General features: G+C 42.4%; 2 non-coding genes across 2 annotated transcripts; both read left to right on the top strand.

The window, feature by feature from the left end:
- The first annotated feature begins 11,814 nt into the window (after positions 1-11,814).
- On the top strand, positions 11,815-11,887 carry TRNAA-AGC (transfer RNA alanine (anticodon AGC)). The gene has a single exon. It is a non-coding gene; the product is annotated as a tRNA-Ala (tRNA).
- Positions 11,888-14,267: 2,380 nt separating this feature from the next.
- Positions 14,268-14,340, top strand: TRNAA-AGC (transfer RNA alanine (anticodon AGC)). The gene has a single exon. It is a non-coding gene; the product is annotated as a tRNA-Ala (tRNA).
- Positions 14,341-18,700: the final 4,360 nt, after the last annotated feature.

The raw sequence follows: 18,700 nt of genomic DNA, 5'->3' as shown, positions 1-18,700 counted from the left end.
TTCCGTCAATTCCTGCCTCTTCCCCAGGAAAATGCCAGGATGGTACCTAACTTAAGGCGACGGCCGTTTCCTGGCCTCTTCTTTACCTATCCTGTCCCCCACAAGGCTCCAGTTCAGCATAGCAGTTGAGGCCACCTTGGCGAAGTACCGGACCTGTCCCCAATTGTATCCTCGTCCAAATGTCTCTTGCTCCAGTACACCGATTTGAAGTGGTAAGTAGTAGGATCCCTCGCTGAGTCCGGAGAGAAAACTAACCCTGGATTAAATAAAAATGTACCGAGCTCGATAGCTGCAGTGCGGACAGTATCCAGTATTCGGGAGACAGTAGGTTCGAACCCCACTGTCGGCAGCCCTGAAAATGGTTTTCCGTGGTTTCCCATTTTCACATCAGGCAAATGCTGGGGCTGTACCTTAATTAAGGTCACAGCCACTTCCTTCCCACTCCTAGCCCTTTCCCGTCCCATCGTCGCCATAAGACCTATCTGTGTTGGTGCGACGTAAATCAACTAGCAAAAAAAATGTAATAATACTCTCCCCTTTATGGGTAAGGATCTCATATCCTAGATATTAATGAATTTTCAGGTCACGTAATTATATTGTATAATAGACGCGTCGATCATTCAAATAGGTTCTACAAACACATACGTTTCGTATTCTTTGTTCTTCTTCGAGCGATGATTGTTCTTGACCACTTTTGCCATTCTGATTTTAAAACTCCCTCCCTCTCTTCCTTTCCCCCACCCGAGTGTAATGAGACGTTCCGTAATTTCAATTTTGATAAAATTTCATTCATCCATTCATATATATTTTTGTGGGATTTCCCTTTTTGGTGTGATTGAAGACTTCCACAGGTGTCTAATATTAACAATTCTCCTTTATAAAGCAAGACTTAAAACGTAATGAATTAGAAATCCCGGAGATTGCGCGCCTTAAAAGGCAGGGTTTGATTGATTTCAGCGCTTTTTTATGAAAGACATTAATGTATCCACATTTCTTGGATTGATGTGGAGAGGGCTTACGAGAGATTTATAGAACGAAGAGAATTTTCAGGTAATAGTTGTGACTAACTCCTCATTGATTTCTGTAAAAGTATGAAACTGAATTAAGATGAAATAATATTGACATTCTCATGAAATAAAATACTCAATCGTAGGACTATGAACTGTACTCACACTTAATTCTTACCTGATTACTTACACATACAATATTTGATGGGCGCCAGCTACAACTCTATGCAGCAATAATAGAATGAGTGTCTTGAATATCTCTAGGGTGTGAGGTAATAAGCTGACTTAGACAGCATAACACGTAGGTTCTCGGAAAAGGAGATTGTCGTTTTGTTTCCCCATTAAATTTTACCATAGAAATAAAACGATAAATTAATTTGATATTGCACAAAATATATTCTTTAAATTTTGTCTTAAAATAGTAAGACTTGCTACGATGAAACAGATTAGAATATAAAATTATGACATTAGAACTGAAAGGAACTAGGCATTAAATTTGAATTCCTCTTGACAAGAAATTTATCCCTCACTGGTTCACATAACAGTACCTTCAACACTTTGAGGGTGATTACGACGTATTGCTTTGAGTTGGTGTCATCTGTAGGCATCTCAAGCCTAATTTGGTGATGTATCCTTTTTGTTTCACTGACGAGATATAGCATGGCTTGAAATTAGATTCACACTCCGAATATTTAATCCATGTGGTGACTGACGTCTAAGTGTCCATGTGACTGCTGCTTCTCCATCTCACTGGTTGACTACTACCATCAAATACTGGGGCTGTACCTTAATTAAGGCCATGGCCACTTCCATCCGATTCCTAGGCCTTTCCCGTCCCATCGTCACCATAAATAGCAACTACTACCATCCTAGTAGTACTCCGTATGGCAAGGCTCTGTATCCAACTGATTTCATGGCAAGTCTCTCCATTTATCTCCTTCCCATCAACTGCTTCCAACTAACTGAACTCTCCATCTGACTGACCGACTCAGGCCTCTCCATCCAAATGACTGCCGCTATAATATATAGCTCATATATATATATACATAAGTTGACATCCACACGTAATCTTTAAACATAGCAATGTTTCACGCCCACCCAACTCAAAGTGTTGCAGGTTGCTGTGAAAAAGCCTAAGGCGACTAGGTGTTTCCCTGAATTTGAGTTCATCGTTAAATTCACGCAATGACAGAGCGATGACTCGACAGTTACGCTAGCAGTATTGCAACATACAGTATGTCACTTTCTTATTCATACATTTCATATTGTGAAAAGAGCAGTATATTTTGGACATTCAAATGGATGTTATATTAATTGTATTTTAAGAAATGTATTTCTGGGACATTGTTTTACAATTACATACAAAAATAATATTTATAACAACATATAGTACAAATTACTCGAGAATATAACAAAACATGACCTTTAATACGTCACATTGTTATTCAAACAGATGCCAGTTCTTCAGCTAAACATATGAATGAAATGAACCATAGCACCCATCCTGGTACTTTGTGGAGTAACCTTTGGCTCTAATGACACCTACGCTGCATAGAATTTACTAGCCTCGCTCACGTTTTATGGCTGACACTGTACCATTCTTGGGTCACCACTCGTTTTAACTCATCTTAGGATGAAACCTTTCTACTGTGAACCCTAGACTTCCAAAACGCCCACGAACATTCAATAGGGTTTAAGTCAACAGACTGGGGAGGTGTTTTTAATTGTTTTGGAATGTTCCAAATTAACCAATCCTTCTTCAGAGCAGCGGTATGTTTGGGGTCGTTATCCTGTTGAAACATGTTGAAAATATTTCTATACACTACTTTGAACATCGTGCCCTCAATGAACAGAATATTCCCTACACTTTGTGCCGACATACACCCCCACATCCTCCGTGTTTCGCTGTGGGAATTGTATTGGTTTTTCTTCACACACTGCGGGCAACTTCGGAACCAAACAGGTCGATTTTAGTTTCACCGGACCATATGACATTATTCTAGAACTCCTGGCCCTTGTTTTCGTGTCCTTTCGCAAAGAGCAGTCTTGCAGCAAGGTTTTTCTTAATAAACAGGGCCTCTTCCTTGGTACACGGCCATGGTAACCGTCTCGATGTATAACTCGCCGGACCGTCTGAGTACACATTTTCGTCCCAGTAGCAGCTTCCAGCACTGCACACAGCTTTGGAGCACTTATGAGAGGGTTGGGTTTCGCTCGCCTCACAATCTTTCAGCTTGTGGACTTTGTTTCTTTTGTTTGGGTTTTCTTGGCACATTCTTCACTGACCCTTCATATTTAAAAACTTATTCACGACATTTTGAACAGTGGCATGACTTTTCTTCACCATGAGTCCTATTTTTCTTAGGGAGTTCCTTCTAAGTGCTAAATTGACAATTGTCTGTTTCAGCTCATAGCCAATATCTTTAACATTGTCCATTTCTACAGCACTCTCACAAGTCTAAGACGAACACAACCAGCAACACCCCTCCTTGCACCACACCTACTAAGGTATGCCCCGTTCAATGTTGTCGGGTGATGTCATCTATACTACTGTATGAATAACAAAGTGTAGTGTGGTGTAAGCAATTCTTATTTGTGTAAACACAAATTATTTGCACTCACAAAAAAATTGTGCATTGAGTGGTTAGATCTTGTTATTACATTCACGACACGCAACTATAAATCAATAATTTCCATAACTATATAGGCACATGGAACGCTTTATAACGAACTGGGTTGTGTATGAATAGAAGAGTGACATACTGTACATATCGACATCTGATATTAGGCAGCAAGCCTCACTTTACATGTCTTTGATGTTAATCTACACACACATACACACATAACAAATTAACTACAATCACGCAAGCGATAATCAGTTACTACATAGCAAAATCAGATTACAGAATTGAATTGAATAATAATAATAATAATAATAATAATAATAATAATAATAATAATAATAATACAGAGCCGCCTCTGTGGTGTAGTGGTTAGTGTGATTAGCTGCCACCCCCGGAGGCCCGGGTTCGATTCCCGGCTCTGCCACGAAATTTGAAAAGTGGTACGAGGGCTGGAACGGGGTCCACTCAGCCTCGGGAGGTCAACTGTGTAGAGGTGGGTTCGATTCCCACCTCAGCCATCCTGGAAGTGGTTTTCCGTGGTTTCCCACTTCTCCTCCAGGCGAATGCCGGGATGGTACCTAACTTAAGGCCACGGCCGCTTCCTTCCCTCTTCCTTGCCTATCCCTCCCAATCTTCCCATCCCTCCACAAGGCCCCTGTTCAGCATAGCAGGTGAGGCCGCCTGGGCGAGGTACTGGTCATACTCCCCAGTTGTATCCCCCGACCAAGAGTCTGAAGCTCCAGGACACTGCCCTTGAGGCGGTAGGGGTGGGATCCCTCGCTAAGTCCGAGGGAAAAACCGACCCTGGAGGGTAAACAGATGATGATGATGATGATAATAATACAGATATAATCTTGTAACGGGATTTGAACCGTTATATTGCCCCCATTTTTCCCGAGCTAAGCCCAGCCATCGAGCGAGGAATCCCAAGGTGGACCGTTCGATCGTTGGCTATCACTTTCTAGAGGCATTTAAGGGTTGTTAAGGATTGATGACCAAGCAGGATAAAAAGAAACATTAAAACAACACTCTGACATTTATTCACATAAGCAGACAAATAACAAAATATTCTTGATGATATTTTTCTTTTAACATAACAGAGCTTTCATAATATCGGATTTCTTCCTCGATTTAGAGTGACACGTGTTCATATCTCCAGCTCTACTGTGCTGTAAATGAAACCAAAGAAGTAATTAGGCCACTTGCCTTTTTAAACCAAACACTTGACTGAAAGAATTAAATAAACATGTGTTCAAAGTTTCACCAATTTAAAGTCGTCTCAACACGTGGTTTTCCTTTACGATGTACACAACTGAATTAGTCATTTACCGTATTTAATATTGATCAATGACACCAACATGAACTTCAGTAGCAAAGAAAAACTGTTTCCAAAACTCTCAAAATTAATTAATTAATTATCTTGATTATTATTATTATTATTATTATTATTTATTTTATCATTCAATTAACCTGTTTCATTGTCACACGATCGTGTTCTTATTAATTCTCCACCGCATCATTTACCTAATGTTCATCATTAGCATTTCAGAGTAATGATTTTTAATTAATTATTAATGACTTATTTTCACAATGTTTCAAAGCAATCATGCGGCTGACAAATTTCTACCTTTGATCTTTGCATTTCATTTCTGTTCAAATTAATCTTAAAGTATTTCAGATTTTTAGAAATTTACATTACCAACGTGTGAGCTAGTTAAATAAATTCTGTTTACAAATCGAGTGCCTTCACAAAGTAACGAGATGATCTTTCCTTTTAAATCTCGCTAATTAAAAAATAAATTGAATTCCTTCCTAGTCTTCCTTGACTTAATTTAATTAAACTTTCCCTTAAGGGCATGAAATTATTTCTTAAGGCAACACACAACGATGAATGTGATCCGCGTCACAGCGAGTGCGCGACCAGATCAAAATTAAATGAAATCAACATGGCACAAGAGAAATATACACATTTACACACACACACACATTCACACTTAGGGAAACACGTTTTTATGTACACTATTTACATCGAATCCTGATTTGGCAAATTTATTTATGATTTTTATCGATGGTCGGGACGCGTAATGTCTCGCAGAAATAATCCGTGTACAGAAATTCTCCTACATTAATGGTGGCTAGTGATCGAAGTCATGGGTATCACTTGGTAGAAACACATTTCACATATCAGCGCAAGTTCATCTAATTCATGAGATTATAATGGAAGATTCTAGTAAAATCCATAAGCACTACCATCATGTGGGCTACAGGTTGAATTTACCGCAAGCGTGAGCCTTACTCGCATTATTTTTACTTCCTACCTGTGAAATACACTCGCAAACACGTGCTCCACTAATTATAATCTATCTTGCGCTCCAAATACACAAGAATAAATCAATATCACCACTAATTCATCATTTACTCAATTATGCAACAAATATCCCTCAGGATAGGCCATATTCCAGACCCTTCATGAACAGAGCACATTCCATCTCACATTTAGGAACTCTACAGTAGTTTTATGGCTCACGAGCGTTTACATCTGTTTTACCCGATCTTTAGTCAATATTATTATTATTTAAGTGATTATTACATCTACTGATTCTCCTGGAATGTCGTAAAATTAGATGACTTCATCATAAAAACAACAAGTGATTTTAAAAGACACTAGGTTCGACCCTATTCACTCAAAATGTACACGCAAATTTTCCGTCCGGTAACTTTCAATATTACAAATAAAGTAGATTTATCGTGTGGTCAGTGATTATTAAACTTAAGCTCCTTAAGCATGGGAAGTCATTCAAAGACAACCTACATGTCTACTCTAATAGGTTCCAAAATTTCATTCACACGTACCTAGTCTACCACGACACCTTAAGAAGTAGGAAAATGAAATATTTCTAACTACAGCAAACTGATAGATCTACGACTTAAGAAGAAAGACCTCTAGTTGTACAAAAGATAGGACAGATAAATTAAATTAAAAAGGTACTCAAGTTTTTGTAGAGTTCGATTCCCGTCGACAGTCAGTTATTTCAGCATACTCCGGCCAGTCTCCTTCCCATTACCAGAGACGCCTTACATTTTTACAGCTCCATGGAGGCTCTGCGATGGATGTCCCTCGATGAAATGATGTTGGTAATTGCGGAATTCTTCATCTTGAGATGTTCAATTCCAAGACGTCTTCCGTTGATTGCTGGTCACAAGCTGTAACTAAGATGACAAAATTAAGTATTTTTGCACAAGCACACGCAGAATATAAACAGCTCGTCTACACTGTCACACTTAACTTGGCTCCTAGGTGTTTTTATTCCACAGAATTCACTAATCATCAGACTAAATTCTGGTAGAACGGACGTCGACTTGACTTGAAAATTTTCTTTCCACGTGGTCCGGTAATGTGATGTCTCACGCAGCGAACAAGCATTAAGAAGAGCATAAAGCATTAAGCATTAAGAGAGCGATTCACCTGAAGCAAAGCCTTTTATCTAATTAGCCCAGGAAGGTGTGTTCTTCAGCGAGAACGGTAATTGGCTGATGATCTCCTTTAATTTGCGCAGACTATTCCAGAAACAAGCTGGGTCGCGCGTGCGAAGGTAGTCACGTGGTTTGCTATAACCTTGGCACAGTCTTGCCGATGACGTATCGCACCCCTCTGAACGACAAAAAAACTCGTTCTCGGCTCGCCACGACTTCCCAAGTGATATGTTGCGGCTTCAGGCAGACAATAAAATTTTTGCTTTCCACATGTTAAAATATTCGTAAGATCGCCAATTTTCACGGGGACAATATAGTGTTGTGGTAGTGTGATCAGCTGCCGCCCCTTCACGCCCGGATACGATTCCCGGCTCTGCCACGAAATTTGAAAAGTGGTACGTGGGCTGGAACTTGGTTCACTGAGCCTCGGGAGATCAAGTGAGTAGAGGTGGGTTCGATTCCCACCTCAGCCATCCTGAAAGTGGTTTTCCGTGGTGTCCCAATTCTCCTCCAGGCAAATGCCGGGATGGTACCTAACTTAAGGCCACGGCCGCTTCCTTCCCTCTTCCTTGTCTATCCCTTCCAATCTTCCCATCCCTCACCAAGGCCCCTGTTCAGCATAGCAGGTGAGGCCACCTGAGCGAGGTACTGGTCATCCTAACTAGTTTTATTCCCCGACCCAATGTCTCACGCTCCAGGCCACTGCCCTTGAGGCGGTAGAGGTGGGATTCCTCGCTGAGTCCGAGGGAAAATCCAACCCTGGAGGGTAAGCAGATTAAGAAAGAAATAAAGTATGAAAGAAAGAAAGAAAGAAAGAAATTTAGGGGAAGAGACGACATAAACTCTGCTCCAGGTAAACCTAGGCTATTCACACTATATAGCCTACTCCAGCAGGATGCAGTGTTTCATCGTGATTTTAGGTGATGAACTTGCATACGGGAGTTAATGGGTTCGAACACCTGTGTCGGCAGCCCTGAAGATGTTTTTCTGTATTTTATCACACTCAAGGCAAATGCTGGGGTTTACCTTAATTAAGACTACGGCCCCCTCCTTCCCATTCCTACCCCTTTCATATCCCATTGTCGCTATAACAGCTATCCTTATCGGTGCTACGTAAAGCAATTGTAAAAGAAAAGTCGTGAATTAGCTGTGTGAAACGAGATGTGAATCTGTGAGTGTGCTTACCAGACTACCCATTTTCATCTCTTCTGTCTGACATATCTTTCCAATTTTTATCCTATTCTGACCCTGAACCGAGCACGTTGGCCGTGATTTTAGGGGCGCTCAGCTGTGAAATTGCTTCCGGGAGATAGTGGATTCGAACCCTACTGTCGGTAGCCCTTAATTATTTTTCCGCGTTTTCCATTTTCACAAAAGGCAAATGTGGCGGTTGTTTCCTAATTAACCGCACGGCCATTTTCTTACCACACCTAGCCCTTTCCTATCCATAAGATCTATCAGTGACGGTGCGACGTAAGACCAACTGAAAAGAAAAATGTGTTTGGTTCGGTTGGTCTGTGGAGTGGCTATTGAACACATTCAGATCCCTCCCGTTCCTTCACCCGCTACTCTCGTCCTTCGAGAGAATAGAGGACTTGCTCCTTTTCCGTTTTCTTCTTTCTTTCTTTCTTTCTTAATCCGCGGATAAACCTGGGAAGGAAGACCAGTACCTTACCCAGGCAGCCTAACCTGCTATGCTGAAGAGGGACCTTTTGGGGAATGGCAAGATCGGAAGGGATTGACAAGGAAGAGGGAGGGAAGTGGCCATGGCCTTAAGTTAGGTACCATCCCGGCATTTCCCTGGAGGAAAAGTGGGAAACCACTTCGAGGATGGCTGAGTGGGAATCGAAACTTCCCATTTTCGGTTGATCTACCGAGGCTGTGTCGACCCCGTTCCAGGCCTCAGACGACTTTTCAAAGTTCGTGGGGCGATGACCTAGATGTTAGGCCCCTTTAAACAACAAGCAACAGCATCATAAAAGTTCGTGGCAGAGCCGGGAATCGAACTCGGGCCTTCGGGGGAGGCAGCTAAGCACAATAACCCATACACCATAGAAGTGGACTCCTTTTCCATCGATTTTGATTACAAGGAGCAGCTCAATTGATTTTACCCTTAATACAACAATCGGTCTTTGCTAGCAAGACCTAGTGTTTACAGTGCGCTGTGTCATCTGGTATGGGCTAGAGCAGTTTTGTTACCTTCATTGATCTATCTCAGTCTTATCCTTGTCTTTGACAATATGAAAGTGACTAAGGTATGAGTGACGCTAGTAATATCATTCTTTATGCAGCCAGTCCTTGCTATGAATGGTGTGGAAATGATGCTTCATAGGGTCAGTTGGTGAATTCACTTCAGTGGGCTAAGCAGACTGATATGTAATAGCAACATCTGGCTCAGTGAGGAAAGCAACGGGATACTACTTCTCTCCTCATTTCCCTTGTACGCTTCTTCAGTGATGCACAGGCCATCTATGACAGCTAATTGTGGAGCTGTTGAGGATCCATCAAAACTTCGGGCTGAAGAATTAACTTTAAACACAATACAGCGATCGGGTATGATGCGCATTGGTATCACCCAAATATCACTATAAAATTTGTCACAAATGGAACATAATAATTGCTTTTACACATATCAAGTGAAAAATCTGCGGCAAATTAAGAAATACCGTCGTTATTTAAGAAATAGAAAACATACTTACGGCTTGTAGACAGGACTGGTTTATGCCGTATTCCGCTCCTGGTGCCGTCTTTTGTTACTTTCTTGAGGTCCAGGGCTAGCACCGAGGAATGCGAGTGCTATGTCTGTGGATCCTCATTATCTTTGTCCATTATGACTAGAGCGGCCAGTTCAAACAGCAAAATGGAGGTGAACAGTATTCATGACGTTATTTTGTTTTTCGATGAGGCAAATGACCAGGTTATTGTTAAATTACAAGACCTTAAGCTCTTGCCAAAGGAAGGGAGATGTGTGAGCAGGAACTGTAGAGGAAATTGCGCTTTGGTGAGGAAGGAGAGGAGTGGATTACTTGGATTTATTTTTAGATGCAGAAGGTGCAAGAATTTCAGAGGCACGTTCTTTAGCAATTCCAAATTAGAGTTGAAAACTATATTCATATTAATGTGGTTATGGGCGTCGAAAACTCGCGTCTTAGTCAGTGCTAATATCCTAAATATGAGGAGGGCCTGTGTACTGCAGCAGTATAGATATTTCCGCGACATTTGTTCGTGGAAATTGATAAATGATAAAGATTACTTTCAGTTCGGTGGTGTAGGTACTATAGTTTAGTTAGATGAAAGTGTCATTACCAAAAGAAAATATGATGTTGGAAGAGTAGTTAAGGAGAAATGGATTTTCGGCCTTTATTACACACACACAAAAAAGGGGAATGATTATTTATGTGGACAACAAAAATCTAAAACATTGACTGACATTATTTTGGAACATGTTCTGTCTGGGACGGAATTATGGACTGACTGTTGGCGGGGTTATTCTAAATTGTCTACTTTGGGGGGGTTTCACCGTTCATACACAAAACCGTTAATCACAGTCGAAATTTCATTGATCCTATCACTGGTACCTGCACCAACCAAGTGCTACTGGGCACGACTAAAACGTTATGCCAGAAACACGGGAGTAATGAACTCCACACTGCTCCCAGAGCATATTGACCAGTTCATGTGGCTGGATCTCTACGGGAAAACCACTAAGGATGCATTCAGCAACTTGGTGCAGCAGATTACAGAGAGATATCGTAAGTACCACAAAAAATATTTTTGTTGAAAGAAATATAACATGATTCCTGGACCAATAAATAACTTAATGAATCAGTTAGGGCACAAGTCCACAACTCGCCCTAACGATATGTCATAATATGTTCTTTTCCTCAAAATATCCATCCTTTTTAGTTCAACACATTTCTCTAACCATTTCCAGATTCCTATAAATTTCGCTTTCTTAGGAGTTAGGACGTTACTCTTTCTTCTACAACCTTTCAGAAACTCTATAAAAAAGTCCATAGGACAACCATTTCCAAAAAAACCACTGTGATCGGTAATCTGTCTCTGTATTTTAGTTCACTAGTCCACAGAATTTTTCTTATGCACATTGGCCATAGATTTTTGTTGCCTATTAAATCTTGCATATCCCGATACAGTTCAGAAAATTATGTCTTTTTTCTTCTCTTTACAGCACTACCGTGAAAATTACAGCACTAGTCGACAACTCGTGATGCAATGAAACATATGCAAAGAACTTCTGTGAACAAAGACATCACACACGAAATTGTTTAAAGTGTAAGACAAAAGACATACGTGTATCACTGTGAGCGCAACACCAAATGTACTTGTAAAGTGGTAAAGTACGTATATATAATATTCTCCAAAAATCAAATATTTCTTAATTTGCCGCAGATTTTTCACTTGATATGTGTAAAAGCAATTATTATGTTCCATTTGTGACAAATTTTATAGTGATATTTGGGTGATACCAATGCGCACTATACCCCAGCGATTTCCATTACCAGCAACAAGCAGCAGCAAGGAGATTCCAGTCGAGCGACCAAGGTGGGTTTTGTGCTCTAAGTTACTCTGGACCACACCCGAACTCTAGTGAAAGTTTAACTCATACGGTGCAGGTTACACTATCTGGGTGTGAAAGCATTTACTAAAAGTATTAAAGAATCTCGATCAGCTGTTGAAAAAGCTGTACTGGGGGCGTAGCTCAGATGGTAGAGCGCTCGCTTAGCATGTGAGAGGTACCGGGATCGATACCCGGCGCCTCCAGAAATTTTCTACCTGCTGTGCATCACGCCAAGAATTATTAGGGTCCGGATTTAGTAATGTTATTGGCTTTTTGTCCCACCAACTGCATTTATGGACTCAGAGATGGAGAGGTGCTGGAAATATTGTCACTCGGGAGTTATTTTCCCTGGCGTTAAATCCACCGACGCATGACTGGTGTGATTGAACTTCTTCAAGTACCACAGGACGAAGTAAGGATGGGCCACGCCTATTTTGATCAAGTGGTCTAGTGGTTAGTGTGCTTAGTTGCCACACTCGGAAGCCCGAGTTGGTTTCTCGGCTCTGCCACGAAATTTGAAACGTGGTACGAGGACTGGAACTGGGTCCAATCAGCCTCGGGGGAACAACTGAGTAGAAGGTTGTTCGACTCCAACTTCAGAAGTCTTCGAAGTGGTTTTCCGTGGTTTCCCACTTCTCTTCCAGGCAAATGCCGAGATGGTACCTAACTTAAAGCAACGGTCGCTTCTTTCCCACTTACCTGCCTATTCTTTCCAACCTTCCTATCACATCTACCACCTCAAGAGCAGTGTGCTGGAGCATGGGACTTTGTGTCTGGAATACAAATGGCGAGGAGGACCAGTACCTCTCCAAAGCTGCCTCACCTGCTATGCTGAATAGCGGCTTACTTTGGGGGATGGGAAGAGTGGAATAGGTAGAGAAAGAAGAGGGAAGGAAGGAGCCGTGGCTTTAAGTTGGGTACCACCCCGGTATTTGCCTGGAGGAGAGCTGGGAAACCACGGAAAGCCACTTCGATGATGGCCGAGGAGGCTATCGTACTCTCCTCTACTCAGTTGACCTCCCAAGGGTGAGAGGTCCCCGTTTCAGCCCTCGAACCACTTTTTAAATTTCGTGGCCGAGCCGAGAATCGAACCCGGGCCTCCACTACACAAGAGAGGCGGACTTCCCATTTTCACACCAGGTAAGTGCTTAGACTGTACCCAAATTAAGGCCACGGTCGCTTCCTTCCCTCTCCTACCACTTTCGTGTCCCATCGTCGCAATAAGATCTGTCTGTGTCGGTTCGACGGAAAGCCAATTGTAAAGAAATAGAAATGTTATAAGCAAAAGGAAGCTGACATTTTTACATAACGTTTGATATCGTGGCCATGGCCACGTTACGTCCAGTTTTATATGAAATCTGAACCGCAGGGATTGGACTTCTCATCTCAAAATTCCCACATACATTGGCCGAGATTCGAACTGCAGGCACCATTGGCTATCCCTTCCCACAGAGAGATGTTATGCAAAGTGGACTAGATTAATTGTTGTTTCACTGTGTTGTTGTGTGTGTGTCAACAAGTCGACAACACCATTGTCATTAACTAGCAAGATTGTGACTTGAACGTTTCTTTCGGGAAAGTGAATCTTATTAGTCGCAATATGCAAGCCAGTTTTCTCGTGAGCACCTACTGTAATGCGCAGAGGTAGCCTGGAAATAATATTTCCCCAGCTGTGGTCATAAGTTGGACATGGCTAGTCTAAGGAGTCTTCTATTTAACATCTTCATGCCTTTCCTCCATTAAGCCAATATTCCCACTATTCTAAAGGTCGGGACCCTTGCTCATTTTCCATCCATTTTAATGGCGAAATGTTCGTTGTGTGATATAGTGGTTAGTGTAATTAGCTGCCATTCTCGGAGGCCCAGGTTCGATTCCTGGCTCTGCCACGAAATTTAAAAAGAGAAACGAGGGTTGGAGCGGGGTAAACTCAGCTTCGGGAGGTTACCTGAATGGAGAGTGTTCGATTGCTACCTCAGCCATTCTCGAATAGCTTTCCGCGGTTTTCCAATCCTTTTTCTTCTTTCTTGATCTGTTTACCCTCCAGGGTTGGTTTTTTCCTCGGACTCAGCGAGGAACCCCACCTCTATCGACTCAAGGACAGTGTCCTGGAGAGTGAGGCATTGGGTCTGGGGATACAACTGGGGAGAATGACCAGTATCTCTCCCAGGCGGCCTCACCTGCAATGCCTCTACACCACAGAGACGGACATTTCCACGTCTCTCCAGGCAAATGTTAGATATGGCTGCTCTAAGGAGTGTTCTATTCAACATCTTCAAGGTCCTTTCCTCTTTTTATCTACTATCCCCACCATTCGACAGGTCGGAACTCTTGCTTAAAGTATCCACTTTCATTTTCAAAAAGGGTGATAATATTGTTTTCTGGAAGACAACCACTATCAACAGAAACGAGAGTTCAGTCGCTAATTCGAAGCGAGAGACCTCTGTGCGTGAGGTGCTCAAGTTATCGTCGAGCACACGTTTGGTGAAAGTGTGGCGCAAGCGACACAGGCGATTGGGTGTGATCATTTCAACTAAACAATTTGGCAATATAACAGTGATCACTTATTGCTATTGCATGTGTACTGGGGGCGTAGCTCAGATGGTAGAGCGCTCGCTTAGCATGTGAGAGGTACCGGGATCGATACCCGGCGCCTCCAGGTTGTTTTTGTTGTGGCAATTGTTGATTTATGGGGCCAAACGTGGTGATGGTTGGCCATTTTATTTAATTCAATAATAATTTCCACCTCCATGGTTTAGTGGCTAGTGGGATTAGGTAGGGGCGGATTTTAATGACATGTCATATGTTTGCTTGAAAAGTCACATTTTGGAGAAGTTTAAGGTATTGACGAGCAATAAAGTAATATTGCTGCCTCTGTGGTGTAGTGGTTAGCGTGATTAGCTGCCATCCCCGGAGGTCCGGGTTCGATTCCCGGCTCTGCCACGATATTTGAAAAGTGGTACGAGGAGGGGCCGCCTCTGTGGTGTAGTGGTTAGCGTGATTAGCTGCCACCCCCGGAGGTCCGGGTTCGATTCCCGGCTCTGCCACGAAATTTGAAAAGTGGTACGAGGGCTGGAACGGGGTCCACTCAGCCTCGGGAGGTCAACTGAGTAGAGGTGGGTTCGATTCCCACCTCAGCCATCCTCGAAGTGGTTTTCCGTGGTTTCCCACTTCTCCTCCAGGCAAATGCCGGGATGGTACCTAACTCAAGGCCACGGCCGCTTCCTTCCCTCTTCCTTGCCTATCCCTTCCAATCTTCCCATCCCTCCACAAGGCCCCTGTTCAGCATAGCAGGTGAGGCCGCCTGGGCGAGGTACTGGTCATACTCCCCAGTTGTATCCCCGACCAAGAGTCTGAAGCTCCAGGACACTGCCCTTGAGGCGGTAAAGGTGGGATCCCTCGCTAAGTCCGAGGGAAAAACCGAACCTGGAGGGTAAACAGATTATGATGATGATGATGATGGTACGAGGAGGGCTGGAACGGGGTCCACTCAGCCTCGGAGTCTAAACAGATTAGAAGAAAAAGAATAAAGTCATATTTCCTGTCATAATCTAAGGATTTTCATGTTGAGTGAATTTTTGTGGCAATTTATTCAGCGAGGGAATATTGCTATAATAGTTAGGGAGTCTATTTGTGGATTGCATATTACTCTGTATGGGGAAACAAAACGACAATCTCCATTTCATAGAACCTATATGTTATGCTGTCTAAGTAAGCTAATTACGTCACACCTTAGAGATTCAAGACTCTCATTCTATTATTGCTGCATAGAGTTGTAGCTGGCGCCCATCAAATATTGTATGTGTAAGGAATCAGGTAAAAATGAAGTGTGAGTACAATACGTAGTCCGACGATTTCCACCTAAGCCATCCCCGTAGTGGTTTTCCGTCAATTCCTACCTCTTTCCCAGGTTAAGGCCGGGATGGTACCTAACTTAAAGCGACGGCCGTTTCCTGCCCTCTTCTTTGCCTATCCTTACCCTTCTTCCAGTCTCCCACGAGGTTCCATTTCAGCATAGCAGGTGAGGCCACCTTGGCGAGGTACCGGACCTCTCCCCAATTGTATCCTCGTCCAGGACACTGATTTGAAGTGGTAAGAAGTAGGATCTCTCGCTGAGTCCGAAGGGAAAACTAACCCTGGATTAAATAAATATTTAGTAATAATCTTCCCTTTATGGGTAAGGATCTCATATCCTAGATATTAATGAATTTTCAGGTCACATAGATTGTATAATAGACGCGTCGATAATTCAAATAGGTTCCTCAAACACGTAAATTTCTTATTCTTTGTTCTTCTTCGAACACTCATTTAACCTCTCGAGGCTGAGTGGATCCCGTTCCAGTCCTTGTAGCAATTTTAAAATTTTGTGGCATAGCCGGGAATCGATTCCGGACCTCCGGGTGTTGGCAAAAAATCACACTAGCCACTACATCACAGAGTCGGACATTATTATTAATGTGATTATAATCATTTTTATTAATTAATTAATTTTCTTTATTTCTTAATCTGTAACGGAAAACAACAAGCCAAACAGTCCCCTATTTTCTAGAAAACAGAAATACCAGTTCATTAACTACGTATGCAAACGAGGATACTCCTCTCCTGAGTATTGCCAATCACTTTGTGCTCCTCATTAGGAAATCCCAAGAAGATCCCTTGTTCATAATTCCGGGAGGTTAAACAGCCAGTGTTCTTTCTTCCCTCTGACTCAGCGAGGGATTCCAACTCTACCACTCCAAGAGCAGTATCCTGGAGCTTCAGACTCTGGGTATGGGGGTACAACTGGGAAGGATGACCAGTACCTCGCCCAGGCGGCCTCACCTGCTATGCTGAACAGGGGCCTTGCGGGAGGATGGGAAGATTGAAAGGGATAGACAAGGAAGAGTGAAGGAAGCGGCCATGGCCGTAAGTTAAGTACCATCCCGGCATTTGCCTGGAGGAGAAGTGGGAAATCACGGAAAACCACTTCCAGGATGGCTGAGCTGCAAATCGAACCCACCTCTACTCATTTGACCTCACGAGGCTCCGTGGACTCCGTTCCAGTCCTCGTATCAATTTTCAAATTTTGTGGCAGAGCCGCAAATCGAACTCGGTCCTTTGGGGGTGGTAGCTAATCACACTAACCACTACACCACCGAAGCGGACTTTTCCACTTCTTCTGCAGGCAAATGTTGGATATGGCTGTTCTAAGGTGTGTTTTATTCCACATTTTCATGCCTTATTTTTATTTACTATTCCCACTATTCCAAAGGTCGGAACTCTTGCTTAACCCTTTATAGGAAAAAACCCTGGGGAACAAAATATATTACTTATTTGATTAAATACCATGTCATTGCGGTCTACTGTTTAGGTTTTGACCAAAATCTGAGTCAATACATTGTTCGATTATGCAATATGGGGTGGTAAGTATTTTTACCAGAGAGCATTTAGGATTTCTTTCCCACTGAGTGTGCACTGGTAAATATATTTACCACTTTGCTTATATGACAACTTTCCACAGTGTTTTGCAAATAATAGGTGCAAAATTCAGATGGAAAGCATGGAACAAGAAGTATATATAATTATAAATGTCACACTGGCTCTGAATATTGCACTAGAATCATGGGGTCATGGGCAGAAAAGACTGACCTAAGAACACAGGCTACATCTATGTTTTACATCTTCTATTTATTATTTTCCAATAAAACTAAGGCACATAGTTCTCCTTAAAAAAATACGATTCAAAACAAGGCATCGTCTAAAATTATTTCTAAGATCGTATAAGAATATCTTACAAAATAGCATAAATATGCATTTTAGCAGACAAGTGCCTAGAGGAGTGGGGGGAATTTTGTGAAATATCCCCCCAATACGTGTCTGATTTGTCACCCCGTCCCCTATGGGAAGCTCTGGTCTATTTTTACATCCATAATTACCTCGAAAATTTATTATTATTATTATTATTATTATTATTATTATTATTATTATTATTATTATTATTCATCTGTTTACCCTCCAGGTTCGGTTTTCCCTCGGACTGAGCGAGGGATCCCACCTCTACCGCCTCAAGGGCAGTGTCCTGGAGCTTCAGACTCTTGGTCGGGGGATACAACTGGGGAGTATGACCAGTACCTCACCCAGGCGACCTCACCTGCTATGCTGAACAGGAGCCTTGTGGAGGGATGAGAAGATTGGAAGGGATAGGCAAAGAAGAGGGAAGGAAGCGGCCGTGGCCTTAAGTTAGGTACCATCCCGGCATTCGCCTGGAGGAGAAGTGGGAAACCACGGAAAACCACTTAGAGGATGGCTGAGGTGGGAATCGAACCCACCTCTACTCAGTTGACCTCCCGAGGCTGAGTGGACCCCGTTCCAGCCCTCGTACCACTTTTCAAATTTCGTGGCAGAGCCGGGAATCGAACCCGGACCTCCGGGGGTGGCAGCTAATTACGCTAACCACTACACCACAGAGGCGGACATTCTTCTTCTTCTTCTTCTTCTTCTTATTATTATTATTATTGTACCGGGTGGTACACCTCTACGCCGCATATTAGATTTTTCCGCCTTAAAGTACTCCTCTACAGGAGAAACTGAACTTAAAACTGGATCTACTTAAACCTTTCCTCTGAAGATGTCACTGTGTGAATTTCGACGTGCTTGTTTACTATTTATCAAGAAGTTTGGACATTCTCTCATGGATGTCACTGCCTAAAAACTGTGATCATGCACCCTGGTGCGAAGTGAAGGAATTTTCTTGCAGAAATTTTGTACTCATGTCCTTACTAAATTTCATTCTTTCATTTGTGGGTTGGCAATATTAACCTTTCCTTTCCGCCAGTTTTGAAGTTAGCCAACCAATAATTTCTGTACCTAATTAATTTTCAGCCAATCCCGTATTTCTTCTTCGATGTTGTGTGTAACTGTGTAATGTAACCAATAAAAATCTGGGTGTGCGTCTTGATTATTCATGAAAGGTCTCGAACCTTCCCCGAGGGTATAAAAACTGCTGATTTTCTTGTCTCTAGGCAACTTCATCAACATCT

This window comes from Anabrus simplex, chromosome 4 (assembly GCF_040414725.1).
Source record: "Anabrus simplex isolate iqAnaSimp1 chromosome 4, ASM4041472v1, whole genome shotgun sequence".
Taxonomy (NCBI): domain Eukaryota; kingdom Metazoa; phylum Arthropoda; class Insecta; order Orthoptera; family Tettigoniidae; genus Anabrus; species Anabrus simplex.
Note: the sequence above shows the minus strand (reverse complement) of the source record. Positions and strands in the feature narration are given on the sequence as shown.